At 64.1% G+C, this 20,044-nt stretch overlaps 1 long non-coding RNA gene across 1 annotated transcript; it reads right to left on the reverse strand.

Moving 5' to 3' along the window:
- Positions 1-332: 332 nt before the first annotated feature.
- On the reverse strand, positions 333-18,595 carry LOC142823185 (uncharacterized). Its single transcript, XR_012898481.1, has 3 exons — positions 17,954-18,595; positions 1,735-1,879; positions 333-742 (listed from the first exon to the last, which is right to left on the reverse strand). It is a non-coding gene; the product is annotated as an uncharacterized LOC142823185 (long non-coding RNA).
- Positions 18,596-20,044: the final 1,449 nt, after the last annotated feature.

Below are 20,044 nucleotides of genomic sequence, written 5' to 3' on the forward strand. Positions count from 1 at the left end.
CCCCAGCCCATCCCTAGAACAGAGCAAAACCCCACAGGGCCAGAGCAGGGGAGTGACAGGCACCCACCACGGGCAGGTCTGTGCTGGGGATTTCTGTTACTGGGTCTTCCAGGTTGGGTGGGGTGTGATAGAAACCCCCCCCCCATGACATCACTTCTATTTCCCCCCATCTTTACCCCGGGACTTTCAGCTGGTCTGACTCTCACCTCCCCCTGTAGCTGAGAACAAGGGTATGAAGAGCTGATACCAACACAACACCCAACCCATGTGTCCGCCTGTCCCCCTGCCTTGGAGACTAACCAGCAAAGACGAATAACGGTGCCTACCCTGTACTCCTGGACAGCCTCCTCCACGGGAACCACCGTGTGACCGCGGTGAGCCCAGGCCTGCATGCACACCAGGCAAATCGGGGTCTGATCCTCCTTGCAGTAGAGTTGCAAAGGTTGTCGGTGTCTCTCGCACAGGTTCCATTCTTCAGGTTTTCCTGCTGCCTGTGACCTTAATATCTCCGCAATGTTCTTCAGATCCCGGTTTGGCTTTAAGTCGATCTTTAGCAGCTGTTGTCTGCACTGAGGACAGGAGACAGCTTCACATCCCAGGAAGTGCCAGGCGATACATGCCCGGCAGAAGCTGTGTCCACACTTAGTCGTCACAGGGTCCCGGAATAACTCGAGACAGATGGGACAAGTCGCTTGTTCTTTAATTCTCTTTACTGAATCTGCAGCCGCCGCCATGGTGCCGTCTAGGAGAGGACAAAAATATTCCCTGTCAGTTCCACGGACCCTGCGCTGCGTCCATCTCCCAGCAGGAAGGGGCCTCACCCTGCAGACATCAAGTCCAGCCAAAGCACCTCGCTGCGTTTGTGCTGGTCCTGGGGCAGGGAGCTGCACCCAAGAGACCGTACAGAGACTCTTGCCCTCTCAGCCGCATGGCACTTAGCCCCATATCTCAGCCCCCTGGCACTGGGGAGCAGTGTGGGGGAGGGGAACAGTTGCCCCCGGGAGCCAGGCTAGGGCCACGGCTGCTGCAGCTGGTTCCAGGCCCAGACCCACGCTCCCCGTTCTCCCTGCACCCGCCCCTCTCACCCACCTCTGTCCCAGGATAGGGACTTGCTGGCCCCATCTGTGCTAGGAAAAGGACCTTTTTGTAGTGAACACAACCCCCCTCCCCTCCCCGAGCGGGCGTTGGAAGCAGCCTGCCCAGTGGAGGAGGGAGAAACCGTTTTTGGTAACAGGCTCGGTCTACACGACGCAGTTTGTCAAAACTCCGCCATATCCAGGGAACAGCGTCTGCTCTGCCAAGACAGGAGGTTTTTCCGATATTTGGCCCAGTGTAGACGGGCCAAATTTCAGAAAAGCCTCTTCTGAAAAAAGAATCAGAACAAGGTACCCAAATTGCAGAGCGTAATTTACAAACCTTTTTCTGATTAACAAGCAGTGCGGTGCAGATGCAGCCACACTCCAGAAGGGGCCCGTCCACACCAGCCAAGGGCACCGCTCCGAGGTCAGACGGGGCTGCCGAGTCTCCCCAGAAACATGTCTCTGCAACGCCCCAGCGGCCCCGCCGAGAGGCCCAGTCCCGGGGCCCTGCACCGAGAGCCGGGCTGCACCCGCCCCAGCTACCTCACCTGCAGGGAGAAGGTCTGAGCCGCTCGGCAGAGGGAGGCGAAACCCCCCCCGTCACCCCCAGGGCCAGTGCCCCACGGACGCCCCCAGACCCGTACGGGACGCTCACCTGCACCGGTCTCTGTCGGGGGCGCCGAGGGGGCTGCCCAGCCGGGTTCTGCGTCCTGGTGGCCCGAGGGATTCGGTGCCTCGGCCGGGCCGTGGGGCAGCAGGAAATGCTCCGATCCAGGCGTCTGCACCTTGCCCCTCGGCACCTGTCAGTGGGGTGAGATCAGCAAACCCCACCCAGCGCACCGGGAAATGCAGAGACAGGTGCAGCGCCGCACCCAGCCCCACCTCCAGCACCAGTGAGCAAAACCTCCTCCTTCCCGCCCCACGGCCACTGCCCTGTGAGCCCCACGGCCCCCTCTGTGCCCCTGTCCTTCCCCCCCAGTGTCTGTAGTGTAAGCCCCACGGCTCCTCTGTGCCCCCACCCTTCCCCCAGTGTCTGTCCTGTGAGCCCCACGGCCCCTCCATGCCCCTGCCCTTCCCCCCAGTGTCTGTCCTGTGAGCCCCACGGCTCCCTCTGTGCCTCTGCCCTTCCCTCCAGTGTCTGTCCTGTGAGCCCCACGGCCCCCTCTGTGCCCCTGCCCTTCCCCCCAGTGTCTGCCCTGTGAGCCCCACGGCTCCCTCTGTGCCTCTGCCCTTCCCCCCAGTGTCTGTCCTGTGAGCCCCACGGCCCCCTCTGTGCCCCTGCCCTTCCCCCCAGTGTCTGTCCTGTGAGCCCCACGGCTCCCTCTATGCCCCTGCCCTCCCCCCCAGTGTCTGTCCTGTGAGCCCCATGGCTCCCTCTGTACCCCTGCCCTTCCCCCCAGTGTCTGTCCTGTGAGCCCCACGGCTCCCTCTGTGCCCCTGCCCTTCCCCCCAGTGTGTGTCCTGTGAGCCCCACGGCTCCCTCTGTGCCCCTGCCCTTCCCCTAGTGTCTGTCCTGTGAGCCCCACAGCTCCCTCTGTGCCCCTGCCCTTCAACCCACTGTCTGTCCTGTGAGCCCCACGGCCCCTCTGTGCCCCTGCCCTTCCCCCCAGTGTCTGTCCTATGAGCCCCACGGCTCCCTCTGTGCCCCTGCCCTTCACCCCAGTGTCTGTCCTATGAGCCCCACGGCTCCCTCTGTGCCCCTGCCCTTCCCCTCCAGTGTCTGTCCTGTGAGCCCCACGGCTCCCTCTGTGCCCCTGCCCTTCCCCCCCAGTGTCTGTCCTGTGAGCCCCACGGCTCCCTCTGTGCCCCTGCCATTCCCCCCAGTGTCTGTCCTGTGAGCCCCACGGCTCCCTCTGTGCCCCTGCCCTTCCCCCCAGTGTCTGTCCTGTGAGCCCCACGGCTCCCTCTATGCCCCTGCCCTTCCCCTCCAGTGTCTGTCCTGTGAGCCCCACGGCCCCCTCTGTGCCCCTGCCCTTCCCCCCCAGTGTCTGTCCTGTGAGCCCCACGGCTCCCTCTGTGCCTCTGCCCTTCCCCCCCAGTGTCTGTCCTGTGAGCCCCACGGCTCCCTCTGTGCCCGTCCCCCCCCAGTGTCTCTCCTGTGAGCCCCACGGCTCCCTCTGTGCCCCTGCCCTTCCCTCAGTGTCTCTCCTGTGAGCCCCACGGCTCCCTCTGTGCCCCTGCCCTTCCCCCCAGTGTCTGTCCTGTGAGCCCCACAGCCCCTCCGTGCCCCTCCCCTTCCCCCCCAGTGTCTGTCCTGTGAGCCCCACGGCTCCCTCTGTGCCCCCGCCCTTCCCCTCAGTGTCTGTCCTGTGAGCCCCACGGCTCCCTCTGTGCCCCTGCCCTTCCCCCCAGTGTCTGTCCTGTGAGCCCCACGGCTCCTCTGTGCCCCTGCCCTTCCCCCCAGTGTCTGTCCTGTGAGCCCCACGGCCCCCTCTGTGCCCCTGTCCTTCCCCCCAGGGTCTGTCCTGTGAGCCCCACGGCTCCCTCTGTGCCCTGCGCTTCCCCCCAGTGTCTGTCCTGTGAGCCCCACGGCTCCCTCTGTGCCCCTGCCCTTCCCCTCCAGTGTCTGTCCTGTGAGCCCCACGGCCCCCTCTGTGCCCCTGCCCTTCCCCCCCCAGTGTCTGTCCTGTGAGCCCCACGGCCCCTCTGTGCCCTGCCCTTCCCCCCAGTGTCTGTCCTGTGAGCCCCACGGCCCCTCTGTGCCCCTGCCCTTCCCTCCAGTGTCTGTCCTGTGAGCCCCACGGCCCCCTCTGTGCCCTGCCCTTCCCCCCAGTGTCTGTCCTGTGAGCCCCACGGCCCCCTCTGTGCCCCTGCCCTTCCCCCCAGTGTCTGTCCTGTGAGCCCCACGGCCCCCTCTGTGTCCCTGCCCTTCCCCCCAGTGTCTGTCCTGTGAGCCCCACGGCTCCCTCTGTGCCCCTGCCCTTCCCCCCCAGTGTCTGTCCTGTGAGCCCCACGGCTCCCTCTGTGCCCCTGCCCTTCCCCCCAGTGTCTGTCCTGTGAGCCCCACGGCTCCCTCTGTGCCCCTGCCCTTCCCCCCAATGTCTGTCCTGTGAGCCCCACGGCTCCCTCTGTGCCCCTGCCCTTCCCCCCAGTGTCTGTCCTATGAGCCCCACGGCCCCCTCTGTGCCCCTGCCCTTCCCCCCAGTGTCTGTCCTGTGAGCCCCACGGCTCCCTCTGTGCCCCTGCCCTTCCCCCCAATGTCTGTCCTGTGAGCCCCACGGCCCCCTCTGTGCCCCTGCCCTTCCCCCAGTGTCTGTCCTGTGAGCCCCACGGCCCCCTCTGTGCCCCTGCCTTCCCCCCAGTGTCTGTCCTGTGAGCCCCACGGCCCCCTCTGTGCCCCTGCTCTTCCCCCCAGTGTCTGTCCTGTGAGCCCCACGGCCCCCTCTGTGCCCCTGTCCTTCCCCCCAGTGTCTGTCCTGTGAGCCCCACAGCTCCCTCTGTGCCCCTGTCCTTCCCCCCCCAGTGTCTGTCCTGTGAGCCCCACGGCCCCTTCTGTGCCCCTGCCCTTCCCCCCAGTGTCTGTCCTCTGAGCCCCACGGCCCCTCTGTGCCCCTGCCCTTCCCCCCAGTGTCTGTCCTGTGAGCCCCACGGCCCCCTCTGTGACACTGCCCTTCCCCCCAGTGTCTGTCCTGTGAGCCCCACGGCCCCCTCTGTGCCCCTGCCCTTCCCCCCAGTGTCTGTCCTCTGAGCCCCACGGCTCCCTCTGTGCCCCTGCCCTTCCCCCCAGTGTCTGCCCTGTGAGCCCCACGGCTCCCTCTGTGCCCCTGCCCTTCCCCCTGGTGTCTGTCCTGTGAGCCCCACGGCCCCCTCTGTGCCCCTGCCCTTCCCCCTGGTGTCTGTCCTATGAGCTCCACGGCCCCCTCTGTGCCCCTGCCCTTCCCCCAGTGTCTGTCCTGTGAGCCCCACGGCTCCCTCTGTGCCCCTGCCCTTCCCCCCCAGTGTCTGTCCTTTGAGCCCCACGGCTCCCTCTGTGCCCCTGCCCTTCCCCCCAGGGTCTGTCCTGTGAGCCCCACGGCTCCCTCTGTGCCCTGCCCTTCCCCCCAGTGTCTGTCCTGTGAGCCCCACGGCTCCCTCTGTGCCCCTGCCCTTCCCCCCAGTGTCTGTCCTGTGAGCCCCACGGCTCCCTCTGTGCCCCTGCCCTTCCCCCAGTGTCTGTCCTGTGAGCCCCACGGCCCCTCTGTGCCCCTGCCCTTCCCCCAAGGGTCTGTCCTGTGAGCCCCACGGCTCCCTCTGTGCCCCTGCCCTTCCCCCAGTGTCTGTCCTGTGAGCCCCACGGCTCCCTCTGTGCCCCTGCCCTTCCCCTCTAGTGTCTGTCCTGTGAGCCCCACGGCTCCCTCTGTGCCCCTGCCCTTCCCCCCCCAGTGTCTCTCCTTTGAACCCCACGGCCCCTCTGTGCCCCTGCCCTTCCCCCCAGTGTCTGTCCTGTGAGCCCCACGGCTCCCTCTGTGCCCTGCCCTTCCCCCCAGTGTCTGTCCTGTGAGCCCCACGGCTCCCTCTGTGCCCCTGCCCTTCCCCCCAGTGTCTGTCCTGTGAGCCCCACGGCTCCCTCTGTGCCCCTGCCCTTCCCCCAGTGTCTGTCCTGTGAGCCCCACGGCCCCTCTGTGCCCCTGCCCTTCCCCCAAGGGTCTGTCCTGTGAGCCCCACGGCTCCCTCTGTGCCCCTGCCCTTCCCCCAGTGTCTGTCCTGTGAGCCCCACGGCTCCCTCTGTGCCCCTGCCCTTCCCCTCTAGTGTCTGTCCTGTGAGCCCCACGGCTCCCTCTGTGCCCCTGCCCTTCCCCCCCCAGTGTCTGTCCTTTGAGCCCCACGGCCCCTCTGTGCCCCTGCCCTTCCCCCCAGTGTCTGTCCTGTGAGCCCCACGGCTCCCTCTGTGCCTCTGCCCTTCCCCCCAGTGTCTGTTCTGTGAGCCCCACGGCTCCCTCTGTGCCCCTGCCCTTCCCCCAGTGTCTGTCCTGTGAGCCCCACGGCTCCCTCTGTGCCCCCGCCCTTCCCCCCAGTGTCTGTCCTGTGAGCCCCACGGCCCCCTCTGTGCCCCTGCCCTTCCCCCCAGTGTCTGTCCTGTGAGCCGCACGGCTCCCTCTGTGCCCCTGCCCTTCCCCTCCAGTGTCTGTCCTGTGAGCCCCACGGCCCCCTCTGTGCCCCTGCCCCTCCCCCAGTGTCTGTCCTGTGAGCCCCACGGCTCCCTCTGTGCCCCCGCCCTTCCCCCCAGTGTCTGTCCTGTGAGCCCCACGGCCCCACTGTGCCCCTGCCCTTCCCCCAGTGTCTGCCCTGTGAGCCCCACGGCTCCCTCTGTGCCCCTGCCCTTCCCCCCCAGTGTCTGTCCTATGAGCCCCACGGCTCCCTCTGTGCCCCTGCCCTTCCCCCAGTGTCTGTCCTGTGAGCCCCACGGCCCCCTCTGTGCCCCTGGCCTTCCCCCCAGTGTCTGTCCTGTGAGCCCCACGGCCCCCTCTGTGCCCCTGCCCTTCCCCCTAGTGTCTGTCCTGTGAGCCCCACGGCTCCCTCTGTGCCCCTGCCCTTCCCCCCCAGTGTCTGTCCTATGAGCCCCACGGCTCCCTCTGTGCCCCTGCCCTTCCCCCAGTATCTGTCCTGTGAGCCCCACGGCCCCCTCTGTTCCCCTGGCCTTCCCCCCAGTGTCTGTCCTGTGAGCCCCACGGCCCCCTCTGTGCCCCTACCCTTCCCCCCAGTGTCTGTCCTGTGAGCCCCACGGCCCCCTCTGTGCCCCTGCCCTTCCCCCCCCAGTGTCTGTCCTGTGAGCCCCACGGCTCCCTCTGTGGCCCTGCCCTTCCTCCGCAGTGTCTGTCCTGTGAGCCCCACGGCTCCCTCTGTGCCCCTGCCCTTCCCCCTAGTGTCTGTCCTGTGAGCCCCACGGCTCCCTCTGTGCCCCTTCCCTTCCCCCCAGTGTCTGTCCTGTGAGCCCCACGGCTCCCTCTGTGCCCCTTCCCTTCCCCCCAGTGTCTGTCCTGTGAGCCCCTCGGCTCACTCTGTGCCCCTGCCCTTCCCCCCAGTGTCTGTCCTATGAGCCCCACGGCTCCCTCTGTACCCCTGCCCTTCCCCCCAGTGTCTGTCCTGTGAGCCCCACGGCTCCCTGTGTACCCCTGCCCTTCCCCCCAGTGTCTGTCCTGTGAGCCCCACGGCTCCCTCTGTGCCCCTGCCCTTCCCCCCAGTGTCTGTCCTGTGAGCCCCACGGCCCCTCTGTGCCCCTGCCCTTCCCCCCAGTGTCTGTCCTGTGAGCCCCACGGCTCCCTCTGTGCCCCTGCCCTTCCCCCCAGTGTCTGTCCTGTGAGCCCCACGGCCCCCTCTGTGCCCCTGCCCTTCCCCCCAGTGTGTGTCCTGTGAGCCCCACGGCCCCCTCTGTGACCCTGCCCTTCCCCCCAGTGTCTGTCCTGTGAGCCCCACGGCTCCCTCTGTGCCCCTGCCCTTCCCCCCCAGTGTCTGTCCTGTGAGCCCCACGGCTCCCTCTGTGCCCCTGCTCTTCCCCCCAGTGTCTGTCCTATGTGCCCCACGGCCCCCTCTGTGCCCCTGCCCTTCCCCCCCCAGTGTCTGTCCTTTGAGCCCCACGGCTCCCTCTGTGCCCCTGGCCTTCCCCCCAGTGTCTGTCCTGTGAGCCCCACGGCTCCCTCTGTGGCCCTGCCCTTCCTCCCCAGTGTCTGTCCTGTGAGCCCCACGGCTCCCTCTGTGCCCCTGCCCTTCCTCCCCAGTGTCTGTCCTGTGAGCCCCACGGCTCCCTCTGTGCCCCTGCCCTTCCCCCCAGTGTCTGTCCTGTGAGCCCCACGGCTCCCTCTGTGCCCCTGCCCTTCCCCCCAGTGTCTGTCCTGTGAGCCCCACGGCCCCTCTGTGCCCCTGCCCTTCCCCCCAGTGTCTGTCCTGTGAGCCCCACGGCCCCTCTGTGCCCCTACCCTTCCCCCCAGTGTCTGTCCTGTGAGCCCCTCGGCCCCTCTGTGCCCCTGCCCTTCCCCCCAGTGTCTGTCCTGTGAGCCCCACGGCTCCCTCTGTGCCCCTGCCCTTCCCCCCCAGTGTCTGTCCTGTGAGCCCCACGGCTCCCTCTGTGCCCCTGCTCTTCTCCCCAGTGTCTGTCCTATGTGCCCCACGGCCCCCTCTGTGCCCCTGCCCTTCCCCCTAGTGTCTGTCCTGTGAGCCCCACGGCTCCCTCTGTGCCCCTGCCCTTCCCCCAGTGTCTGTCCTGTGAGCCCCACGGCCCCCTCTGTGCCCCTGGCCTTCCCCCCAGTGTCTGTCCTGTGAGCCCCACGGCCCCCTCTGTGCCCCTGCCCTTCCCCCTAGTGTCTGTCCTGTGAGCCCCACGGCTCCCTCTGTGCCCCTGCCCTTCCCCCCCAGTGTCTGTCCTATGAGCCCCACGGCTCCCTCTGTGCCCCTGCCCTTCCCCCAGTATCTGTCCTGTGAGCCCCACGGCCCCCTCTGTTCCCCTGGCCTTCCCCCCAGTGTCTGTCCTGTGAGCCCCACGGCCCCCTCTGTGCCCCTGCCCTTCCCCCCAGTGTCTGTCCTGTGAGCCCCACGGCTCCCTCTGTGCCCCTGCCCTTCCCCCCAGTGTCTGTCCTGTGAGCCCCACGGCCCCCTCTGTGCCCCTGCCCTTCCCCCCAGTGTCTGTCCTGTGAGCCCCACGGCCCCCTCTGTGCCCCTGCCCTTCCCCCCAGTGTCTGTCCTGTGAGCCCCACAGCTCCCTCTGTGCCCCTGCCCTTCCCCCCCAGTGTCTGTCCTGTGAGCCCCACGGCTCCCTCTGTGCCCCTGCTCTTCCCCCCAGTGTCTGTCCTATGTGCCCCACGGCCCCCTCTGTGCCCCTGCCCTTCCCCCTAGTGTCTGTCCTGTGAGCCCCACGGCTCCCTCTGTGCCCCTGCCCTTCCCCCAGTGTCTGTCCTGTGAGCCCCACGGCCCCCTCTGTGCCCCTGGCCTTCCCCCCAGTGTCTGTCCTGTGAGCCCTACGGCCCCCTCTGTGCCCCTACCCTTCCCCCCAGTGTCTGTCCTGTGAGCCCCACGGCCCCCTCTTTGCCCCTGCCCTTCCCCCCCCCAGTGTCTGTCCTATGAGCCCCACGGCTCCCTCTGTGCCCCTGTCCTTCCCCCCAGTGTCTGTCCTGTGAGCCCCACGGCCCCCTCTGTGCCCCTACCCTTCCCCCCAGTGTCTGTCCTGTGAGCCCCACGGCTCCCTCTGTGGCCCTGCCCTTCCTCCCCAGTGTCTGTCCTGTGAGCCCCACGGCTCCCTCTGTGCCCCTGCCCTTCCCCCCAGTGTCTGTCCTGTGAGCCCCACGGCTCCCTCTGTGCCCCTTCCCTTCCCCCCAGTGTCTGTCCTGTGAGCCCCACGGCTCACTCTGTGCCCCTGCCCTTCCCCCCAGTGTCTGTCCTGTGAGCCCCACGGCCCCCTCTGTGCCCCTGCCCTTCCCCCCACTGTCTGTCCTGTGAGCCGCACGGCTCCCTCTGTGCCCCTGCCCTTCCCCCAGTGTCTGTCCTGTGAGCCCCACGGCTCCCTCTGTGCCCCTGCCCTTCCCCCCAGTGTCTGTCCTGTGAGCCCCACGGCCCCTCTGTGCCCCCGCCCTTCCCCCAAGTGTCTGTCCTGTGAGCCCCACGGCCCCCTCTGTACCCCTGCCCTTCCCCCCCAGTGTCTGTCCTGTGAGCCCCACGGCTCCCTCTGTGCCCCTGCTCTTCCCCCCAGTGTCTGTCCTATGTGCCCCACGGCCCCCTCTGTGCCCCTGCCCTTCCCCCTAGTGTCTGTCCTGTGAGCCCCACGGCTCCCTCTGTGCCTCTGCCCTTCCCCCCAGTGTCTGTTCTGTGAGCCCCACGGCTCCCTCTGTGCCCCTGCCCTTCCCCCCAGTGTCTGTCCTATGAGCCCCACGGCCCCCTCTGTACCCATGCCCTTCCCCCCAGTGTCTGTCCTGTGAGCCCCACGGCCCCTCTGTGCCCCTGCCCTTCCCCCCAGTGTCTGTCCTGTGAGCCCCACGGCCCCCTCTGTGCCCCTGCCCTTCCCCCCAGTGTCTGTCCTGTGAGCCCCTCGGCCCCTCTGTGCCCCTGCCCTTCCCCCCAGTGTCTGTCCTGTGAGCCCCACGGCCCCTCTGTGCCCCCGCCCTTCCCCCAAGTGTCTGTCCTGTGAGCCCCACGGCCCCTCTGTGCCCCTGCCCTTCCCCCCAGTGTCTGTCCTGTGAGCCCCACGGCTCCCTCTGTGCCCCTGCCCTTCCCCCCAGTGTCTGTCCTGTGAGCCCCACGGCCCCTCTGTGCCCCTGCCCTTCCCCCCAGTGTCTGGCCTGTGAGCCCCACGGCTCCCTCTGTGCCCCTGCCCTTCCCCCCAGTGTCTGTCCTGTGAACCCCACGGCCCCTCTGTGCCCCTGCCCTTCCCCCCAGTGTCTGTCCTGTGAGCCCCACGGCCCCCTCTGTGCCCCTGCCCTTCCCCCCAGTGTCTATCCTGTGAGCCCCTCGGCCCCTCTGTGCCCCTGCCCTTCCCCCCAGTGTCTGTCCTGTGAGCCCCACGGCTCCCTCTGTGCCCCTGCCCTTCCCCCCCAGTGTCTGTCCTGTGAGCCCCACGGCTCCCTCTGTGCCCCTGCTCTTCCCCCCAGTGTCTGTCCTGTGAGCCCCACGGCCCCCTCTGTGCCCCTGCCCTTCCCCCTAGTGTCTGTCCTGTGAGCCCCACGGCTCCCTCTGTGCCTCTGCCCTTCCCCCCAGTGTCTGTTCTGTGAGCCCCACGGCTCCCTCTGTGCCCCTGCCCTTCCCCCCAGTGTCTGTCCTGTGAGCCCCTCGGCCCCTCTGTGCCCCTGCCCTTTCCCCCAGTGTCTGTCCTGTGAGCCCCACGGCTCCCTCTGTGCCCCTGCCCTTCCCCCCCAGTGTCTGTCCTGTGAGCCCCACGGCTCCCTCTGTGCCCCTGCTCTTCCCCCCAGTGTCTGTCCTATGTGCCCCACGGCCCCCTCTGTGCCCCTGCCCTTCCCCCCAGTGTTTGTTCTGTGAGCCCCACGGCTCCCTCTGTGCCCCTGCCCTTCCCCCCAGTGTCTGTCCTGTGAGCCCCACGGCTCCCTCTGTGCCCCTGCCCTTCCCCCAGTGTCAGTCCTGTGAGCCCCACGGCTCCCTCTGTGCCCCTGCCCTTCCACCCAGTGTCTGTCCTGTGAGCCCCACGGCCCCCTCTGTGCCCCTGCCCTTCCCCCCAGTGTCTGTCCTGTGAGCCGCACGGCTCCCTCTGTGCCCCTGCCCTTCCCCCAGTGTCAGTCCTGTGAGCCCCACGGCTCCCTCTGTGCCCCTGCCCTTCCACCCAGTGTCTGTCCTATGAGCCCCACGGCCCCCTCTGTGCCCCTGCCCTTCCCCCCAGTGTCTGTCCTGTGAGCCCCACGGCTCCCTCTGTGCCCCTGCCCTTCCCCCCAGTGTCTGTCCTGTGAGCCCCACGGCTCCCTCTGTGCCCCTGCCCTTCCCCCCAGTGTCTGTCCTGTGAGCCCCACGGCCCCTCTGTGCCCCCGCCCTTCCCCCAAGTGTCTGTCCTGTGAGCCCCACGGCCCCTCTGTGCCCCTGCCCTTCCCCCCAGTGTCTGTCCTGTGAGCCCCACGGCTCCCTCTGTGCCCCTGTCCTTCCCCCCCGTGTCTGTCCTATGAGCCCCATGACCCCCTCTGTGCCCCTGCCCTTCCCCCCCAGTGTCTGTCCTGTGAGCCCCATGGCTCCCTCTGTGCCCCTGCCCTTCCCCCCCCAGTGTCTGTCCTATGAGCCCCACGGATCCCTCTGTGCCCCTGCCCTTCCCCCCAGTGTCTGTCCTGTGAGCCCCACGGCCCCTCTGTGCCCCTGCCCTTCCCCCCAGTGTCTGTCCTATGAGCCCCACGGCCCCCTCTGTACCCGTGCCCTTCCCCCCATTGTCTGTCCTGTGAGCCCCACGGCTCCCTCGGTACCCCTGCCCTTCCCCCCAGTGTCTGTCCTGTGAGCCCCACGGCTCCCTCTGTGCCCCTGCCCTTCCCCCCAGTGTCTGTCCTGTGAGCCCCACGGCCCCTCTGTGCCCCTGCCCTTCCCCCCAGTGTCTGTCCTGTGAGCCCCACGGCCCCTCTGTGCCCCTGCCCTTCCCCCAAGTGTCTGTCCTGTGAGCCCCACGGCCCCTCTGTGCCCCTGCCCTTCCCCCCAGTGTCTGTCCTGTGAGCCCCACGGCCCCTCTGTGCCCCTGCCCTTCCCCCCAGTGTCTGTCCTGTGAGCCCCACGGCCCCTCTGTGCCCCTGCCCTTCCCCCCAGTGTCTGTCCTGTGAGCCCCACGGCTCCCTCTGTGCCCCTGCCCTTCCCCCCAGTGTCTGTCCTATGAGCCCCACGGCTCCCTCTGTGCCCCTGCCCTTCCCCCCAGTGTCTGTCCTGTGAGCCCCACGGCCCCTCTGTGCCCCTGCCCTTCCCCCCAGTGTCTGTCCTGTGAGCCCCACGGCCCCCTCTGTGCCCCTGCCCTTCCCCCCAGTGTCTGTCCTGTGAGCCCCTCAGCCCCTCTGTGCCCCTGCCCTTCCCCCCAGTGTCTGTCCTGTGAGCCCCACGGCTCCCTCTGTGCCCCTGCCCTTCCCCCCCAGTGTCTGTCCTGTGAGCCCCACGGCTCCCTCTGTGCCCCTGCTCTTCCCCCCAGTGTCTGTCCTATGTGCCCCACGGCTCCCTCTGTGCCCCTACCCTTACCCCCAGTGTCTGTCCTGTGAGCCCCACGGCTTCCTCTGTGCCCCTGCCCTTCCCCCCAGTGTCTGTCCTGTGAGCCCCACGCCCCCCTCTGTGACCCTGCCCTTCCCCCAGTGTCTGTCCTATGAGCCCCACGGCTCCCTCTGTGCCCCTGCCCTTCCCCCTAGTGTCTGTCCTGTGAGCCCCATGCCCCCCTCTGTGACCCTGCCCTTCCCCCAGTGTCTGTCCTATGAGCCCCACGGCTCCCTCTGTGCCCCTGCCCTTCCCCCCAGTGTCTGTCCTGTGAGCCCCACGGCTCCCTCTGTGCCCCTGCCCTTCCCCCCAGTGTCTGTCCTGTGAGCCCCACGGCTCCCTCTGTGCCCCTGCCCTTCCCCCCAGTGTCTGTCCTGTGAGCCCCACGCCCCCCTCTGTGACCCTGCCCTTCCCCCAGTGTCTGTCCTATGTGCCCCACGGCTCCCTCTGTGCCCCTGCCCTTCCCCCTAGTGTCTGTCCTGTGAGCCCCACGCCCCCCTCTGTGACCCTGCCCTTCCCCCAGTGTCTGTCCTATGAGCTCCACGGCTCCCTCTGTGCCCCTGCCCTTCCCCCTAGTGTCTGTCCTGTGAGCCCCACGGCTCCCTCTGTGCCTCTGCCCTTCCCCCTAGTGTCTGTCCTATGAGCCCCACGGCTTCCTCTGTGCCCCTGCCCTTCCCCCCAGTGTCTGTCCTGTGAGCCCCACGCCCCCCTCTGTGACCCTGCCCTTCCCCCAGTGTCTGTCCTATGAGCCCCACGGCTCCCTCTATGCCCCTGCCCTTCCCCCTAGTGTCTGTCCTGTGAACCCCACGGCTCCCTCTGTGCCTCTGCCCTTCCCCCCAGTGTCTGTTCTGTGAGCCCCACGGCTCCCTCTGTGCCCCTGCCCTTCCCCCCCAGTGTCTGTCCTGTGAGCCCCACGGCTCTCTCTGTGCCCCTGCTCTTCCCCCCAGTGTCTGTCCTATGTGCCCCACGGCCCCCTCTGTGCCCCTGCCCTTCCCCCTAGTGTCTGTCCTGTGAGCCCCACGGCTCCCTCTGTGCCCCTGCCCTTCCCCCCAGTGTCTGTCCTATGAGCCCCACGGCTCCCTCTGTGCCCCTGCCCTTCCCCGCAGTGTCTGTTCTGTGAGCCCCACGGCCCCTCTGTGCCTCTGCCCTTCCCCCCAGTGTCTTTTCGGTGAGCCCCACGGCTCCCTCTGTGCCCCTGCCCTTCCCCCAGTGTCTGTCCTGTGAGCCCCATGGCTCCCTCTGTGCCCCTGCCCTTCCCCCCAGTGTCTGTTCTGTGAGCCCCACGGCTCCCTCTGTGCCCCTGCCCTTCCCCCAGTGTCTGTCCTGTGAGCCCCACGGCTCCCTCTGTGCCCCTGCTCTTCCCCCCAGTGTCTGTCCTGTGAGCCCCACGGCCCCCTCTGTGCCCCTGCCCTTCCCCCCAGTGTCTGTACTGTGAGCCCCACGGCCCCCTCTGTGCCCCTGCCCTTTCCCCCACTGTCTGTCCTGTGAGCCGCACGGCTCCCTCTGTGCCCCTGCCCTTCCCCCAGTGTCTGTCCTGTGAGCCCCACGGCTCCCTCTGTGCCCCTGCCCTTCCCCCCAGTGTCTGTCCTGTGAGCCCCACGGCCCCTCTGTGCCCCCGCCCTTCCCCCAAGTGTCTGTCCTGTGAGCCCCACGGCCCCTCTGTGCCCCTGCCCTTCCCCCCAGTGTCTGTCCTGTTAGCCCCACGGCTCCCTCTGTGCCCCTGCCCTTCCCCCCCAGTGTCTGTCCTGTGAGCCCCACGGCTCCCTCTGTGCCCCTGGCCTTCCCCCCAGTGTCTGTCCTATGTGCCCCACGGCCCCCTCTGTGCCCCTGCCCTTCCCCCTAGTGTCTGTCCTGTGAGCCCCACGGCTCCCTCTGTGCCTCTGCCCTTCCCCCCAGTGTCTGTTCTGTGAGCCCCTCGGCCCCTCTGTGCCCCTGCCCTTTCCCCCAGTGTCTGTCCTGTGAGCCCCACGGCTCCCTCTGTGCCCCTGCCCTTCCCCCCCAGTGTCTGTCCTGTGAGCCCCACGGCTCCCTCTGTGCCCCTGCTCTTCCCCCCAGTGTCTGTCCTATGTGCCCCACGGCCCCCTCTGTGCCCCTGCCCTTCCCCCCAGTGTTTGTTCTGTGAGCCCCACGGCTCCCTCTGTGCCCCTGCCCTTCCCCCAGTGTCTGTCCTGTGAGCCCCACGGCTCCCTCTGTGCCCCTGCCCTTCCACCCAGTGTCTGTCCTATGAGCCCCACGGCTCCCTCTGTGCCCCTGCCCTTCCCCCCAGTGTCTGTCCTGTGAGCCCCACGGCCCCTCTGTGCCCCCGCCCTTCCCCCAAGTGTCTGTCCTGTGAGCCCCACGGCCCCTCTGTGCCCCTGCCCTTCCCCCCAGTGTCTGTCCTGTGAGCCCCACGGCTCCCTCTGTGCCCCTGTCCTTCCCCCCCGTGTCTGTCCTATGAGCCCCATGACCCCCTCTGTGCCCCTGCCCTTCCCCCCCAGTGTCTGTCCTGTGAGCCCCACGGCTCCCTCTGTGCCCCTGCCCTTCCCCCCAGTGTCTGTCCTGTGAGCCCCACGGCCCCCTCTGTGCCCCTGTCCCCCCCCCAGTATCTGTCCTATGAGCCCCACAGCCCCCTCTGTGGTATGTTCTTGGGGTTGGTGTCACAAGGAGGGGGGAGGATACTTGTTCCCCTTGGCCTCTGGGGATAGAACAAGAAGCAATGGGCTTAAACTGCAGCAACGGAGGTTTAGGTTGGACATTAGGAAAAAGTTCATAACTGTCGGGTGGTCAAACACTGGAATAAATTGCCCAGGGAGGTTGTGGAATCCCCATCTCTGGAGATATTGAAGAGCAGGTTAGATAAATGTCTGTCAGGGATGGTCTAGACAGTATTTGGTCCTGTCATGGGGGCAGGGGACTGGACTCGATGCCTCTCGAGGTCCCTTCCCGTCCTAGTATTCTAGGATTCTGTGGTTGAAATTGTCCCAGTGCTGGGCCCACAGCAACAGGCATCTGCCCCTCTCTGCACATGCAGATCGGACAGGAACTTGGCTGTAGGCTGTGGGGTGGGAGGTTGCTGCCTGCAGCTTTTCTGGGCTCACGTGTGAATAGGCACCACCAGAGAGTGGCTCGTGTCCCGTTACTCTCCCGTCTGCACAGGAGCTGAGCACAGCCCTAGCCATGGAACAATTCAAGGTCACGGCCCTGCCTGTCAGTCTGCCTGTGCCAAGATCGCTCTGCTGCCTTGCAGTTTATCCGGTGCCCTGTGGGATCTGGCCGTTGGGGCGCGTCCCTTTGCGGCCGGGGCTGGATTATTGGCTCGGTGCAAAGTTTGAAAGGAATCAGCGTTCGATGCCGGTTTATTGCTGCTGCTCTGTACACTGGAGAGCGATAAAATGTTCTGAGTGTCAAACTCCAGGCTCTGCTTTGTCGCTGAAAGCCCAATTCTTTCTGTCTTCCCTCCTAGCTCATGTTCTCTAGACCTTGCATCATGCTGGCTTTTCTGGACCTTCTCAAATTCCTCCACCACGGCCCTGAAATGCGGAGCCCAGAACTGGACACAATTTTTTTTACAAATCCATGCTGGCTGTTCCCTATCACCTTATTAATTTCCAGAGGTTTACAGATGATTTCCTTAACTACTTACTCCGTTGTCTTTCCGGGCACAGAAGTTAAGCTAACTGGTCTGTAGTTTCCTGGGTTGTTCTTATTTCCCTTTTTATGGATGGGCCCTAGATTTGCCCTTTTCCAGTCCTCTGGAATCTCTCCTGTCTCCCATGATTTTCCAAAGATGATTGCTAGAGGCTCAGATACCTCCTCTATCAGCTCCTTGAGTATTGTAGGATGCATTTCATCAGGCCCTGGTGCCTTGCAGGCATCTAACTTTTCTAGGTGATTTTTAACTTGTTTTTTTTTTTGTTTTATCTTCTAAATCTACCCCTTTCCCACTAGCATTCACTATGTTAGGCGTTCCTTCAGACTTCTCGGTGAAGACCGAAACAAAGAAGTCATTGAGCATCTCTGCCATTTCCAAGTTTCCTGTTACTGTTTCTAGCTCCTCACTGACCAGTGGGCCTACCCTGTCCTTGGTCTTCCTCTTGCTTCTAATACATGTATAGAATGTCATCTTGCTTCCTTTTATTCCGGTAGCTAGTTTGAGCTCGTTTTGTGCCTTTGCCTTTCTAATCTTGCCTCTGCATTCCTGTGCTGTTTGCTTATATTTGTCCATTGTAATTTGTCCTAATTTCTACTTTTTATAGGACTCCTTTTTTATTTTTAGATCATGCAAGATCCCCTGGTTAAGCCAAGGTGGTCTTTTGCCATATTTTCTATCTTTCCTACAGATCTGAATAGCTTGCTTTTGGGCCCTTAATAATGTTCCTTTGAGAAACTACCAACTATCTTCAGTTGTTTTTCCCCTCAGTCTTGCCTCCCATGAGACCAGCTCTCTGAGCTTACCAAAATCTGCCTTCCTGAAATCCATTGTCTCTATTTTGCTGTTCTCCCTTCTACTCTTCCTTAGAATTGTGAACTCTGTGATTTCATGCTCACTTTCACCCAAGCTGCCTTCCACTTTCAAATTCTCAACCAGTTCCTCCCTATTTGTTAGGATCAAATGTAGAACAGCTTCCCCCCCGGTAGCTTTTTCAACCTTCTGAAATGAAAAGTTTTCTTCAATGCAGACCAGGAACATATTGGATAGTCTGTGCCCCGCTGTGTTAGTTTCCCAACATATATCTGGATAGTTGAAGTCCCCCATCACCACCAAATCCTGCACTTTGGATGATTTTGTAAGTTATTAAAAAAAAAAGCCTCATCCACCTCTTCTACCTGGGTAGGTGGTCCATAGTAGACCCCTAGCATATCACCCTTGTTTTTAACCCCTTTTAGCCTAACCCAGAGACTCTCAACACGTCTGTCTCCTACGTCCATCTCCACCTCAGTCCAAGTGTGGTCATTTTTAATATATAAGGCAACACCTCCTCCCTTTTCTCCCCGCCTGTCCTTCCTGAACAAGCTGTGCCCTCTATACCAATATTCCAATTGTGTGTATTATCCCACTAAGTCTCTGTGATACCAACAATGCCCTAGTTGTGTTTATTTATTAGCACTTCCAGTTCTTCCTGCTTGTTACCAGTACTTCTTGCATTTGTATGCAGGCATCTAAGATACTCATTTGATTTTGCCTCCCAGTTCTGCCTTGTCCCTCCTTTCTCTCTGGTGTTACAGCCCACACTCCCTCCCATTTCCAACCCAACTCCCAGGTCTCCATGCTCTTCACTTACCTTTGAACCCAGCTCTGCTTCCAGAGAGACTCGGTGCCATAGAAGGGGAGCGGCCGCCTGGCTGTAAAACATTTATTGCCCTGGTGCATGAGATGGCAGGTCCCTTGTGTTCAGTTTCCTTTAACCAGAAGAAACCAAGATGTTAAATACATTAGAACATACACGTGGAGATCAGAGACCTTGCCACAAACACCAGACAGGTGCAAACACCATGTAGGGAGAGAAATGACAGGGGGATTGATTCAGGCTGAAGTGGGGGATGAGGGTGGGTGCAAGGAAATCGTTATTTGGGGTATTTAACTATCAGAGCAACTTCCCACGGGGCAGGAGGGTGGATTCCCCCCTCCCCCTTGGAGCCGTTTATTTGAGCTTGGGCAACACTTTCTGAGCCACCTGCTCCCCCACCAGTCACAGGGGGCGAGTCTTTGGCCTCAACACAACTAGAAGACTAAGGCCCCTGCGCTAACCCGGCCCTGGCTGGGCCATGTGGTATCTCATGTGCAGTGATGGGCTGTAGTCGTGTGCCGGGATTTACACACGAGGGTGCAACAGAAACCTCCCCGCCCAGATGGTGCAATGGGAACCCGCCCCAGAGCAGCCTGGGAAAACCCAACTCACAGTAAAACAGCAGCATCCTCTCCCCTTCCCCACGTGTCACAAATCAAACTTTCCCCCCCAATCCCATCTCTCCCGGCCCTCTCCAAACACCTGCCCCCATCTCAGCTGCCTGCCAGGACCTGCCCCACATGTGGGCTTTGCAGGCCAAGAGACTGAGGCATTTTCAGACCAGTGAGTCCCCTGCCAGCACCTCCCCCACCCGCCCAGCAGAGCAGGGTCACAGGATGAGAAGGGAGGGGTCTCAGGAAGAGCGGGGTCGGGGGGCTCAGGCAGGGAGGGGCTCAGGCCATTTCCGGCTCCTCGTTTCAAAACCATCACGTCAAACCCCCAGGGAAGCCGACGGACACACCCTGAGCACGGATGTGACAGAGCCCAGCACCTCCCCCCCAGCCAGCCCAGGCCTGGAGCCCAAAGGAGGCTCGTGACACACCCAGGACCTCCGCACGCAGCTCTGGGGGGGCAGGGAGGCAGAGCAGACCTGGGCCCCGCCTGCACTCCGGGTGCACGGGAAGGGGGTTTTCTAGTTTTGTAGGGGCCGTCCTGCTGCAGTGGGACATGGAACATTTTTTCTTTGCCCCACCCTGTCCCAGGGGTTAGGGTTGCCAGATGGTTTAACCAAAAATACCAAACACCCCTACCCCTCACGTAAAAAAAAAAAAAAAAAAAACTCGGGGGGGGGGAGGGGAAGAGACCCTGACAGCAGTTATTAAGCAAATAAATAAATACAATTAACAAATTTAAAATCAGCATGGCCCCTTTAAGAAGAGGCTTTTTTTGCCAGCAGCCATCTTGTTTTTCTGTTCCAGCCACAAGACAAACCCCTGCAGAACTAGGATAGCCGCGGGGGCGGGAGGGAGATCATCCAGGGGCCCAGTGGAGGGTCTGGGGGGACCGGGGGCTGGGCCCGGTTGCTGAGTGTGTCCATGGGGTTGCCAGGTGTCTGGACTGGCAGGGAAAAAGCCAGTCCGATATTTTCTGAATTTTTTTTACCGGACAGGAGGAGAAAATACCGGTCTGTGCGGGTCAATACCAGACACCTGGCAACCCTGCCGGGGTGGGATTGGCGCAGCAACGTCCCTCGGGGTGCGGATGCCATTTCCATGGGCGGTTCTCAGCCCTGCCCCAGGGTTCAGACCGGTGCAGCTGCATGTATCACCTGACAAGCACCAACCCCATGGAGGGAGAAGCATTGATTTGGGGGGGGTCTATTTCGGGTGCGGTGGGGATATTGGGAACTCGGCCTGGCTAACACGGCTGAGAACAGAGCGCGGGAACAGTCACACACGGGCCCCTGGGGGATGGGCGGGATGGGACCCAACAGGCCTCTCCCATCTCTGCAGCCCCGTCTTCAGAGGCAGGTGATGGGGCAAAGACCCCAGCCACTGACACAGCTGTCCACCAGTGCACCCTCTAATCTGTTCCAGTTGTGTGCAGAATAAAATTTTACATGCATGGAAGCATGTGCACCACTCA

This window comes from Pelodiscus sinensis, chromosome 32 (genome assembly GCF_049634645.1).
Source record: "Pelodiscus sinensis isolate JC-2024 chromosome 32, ASM4963464v1, whole genome shotgun sequence".
NCBI lineage: Eukaryota > Metazoa > Chordata > Testudines > Trionychidae > Pelodiscus > Pelodiscus sinensis.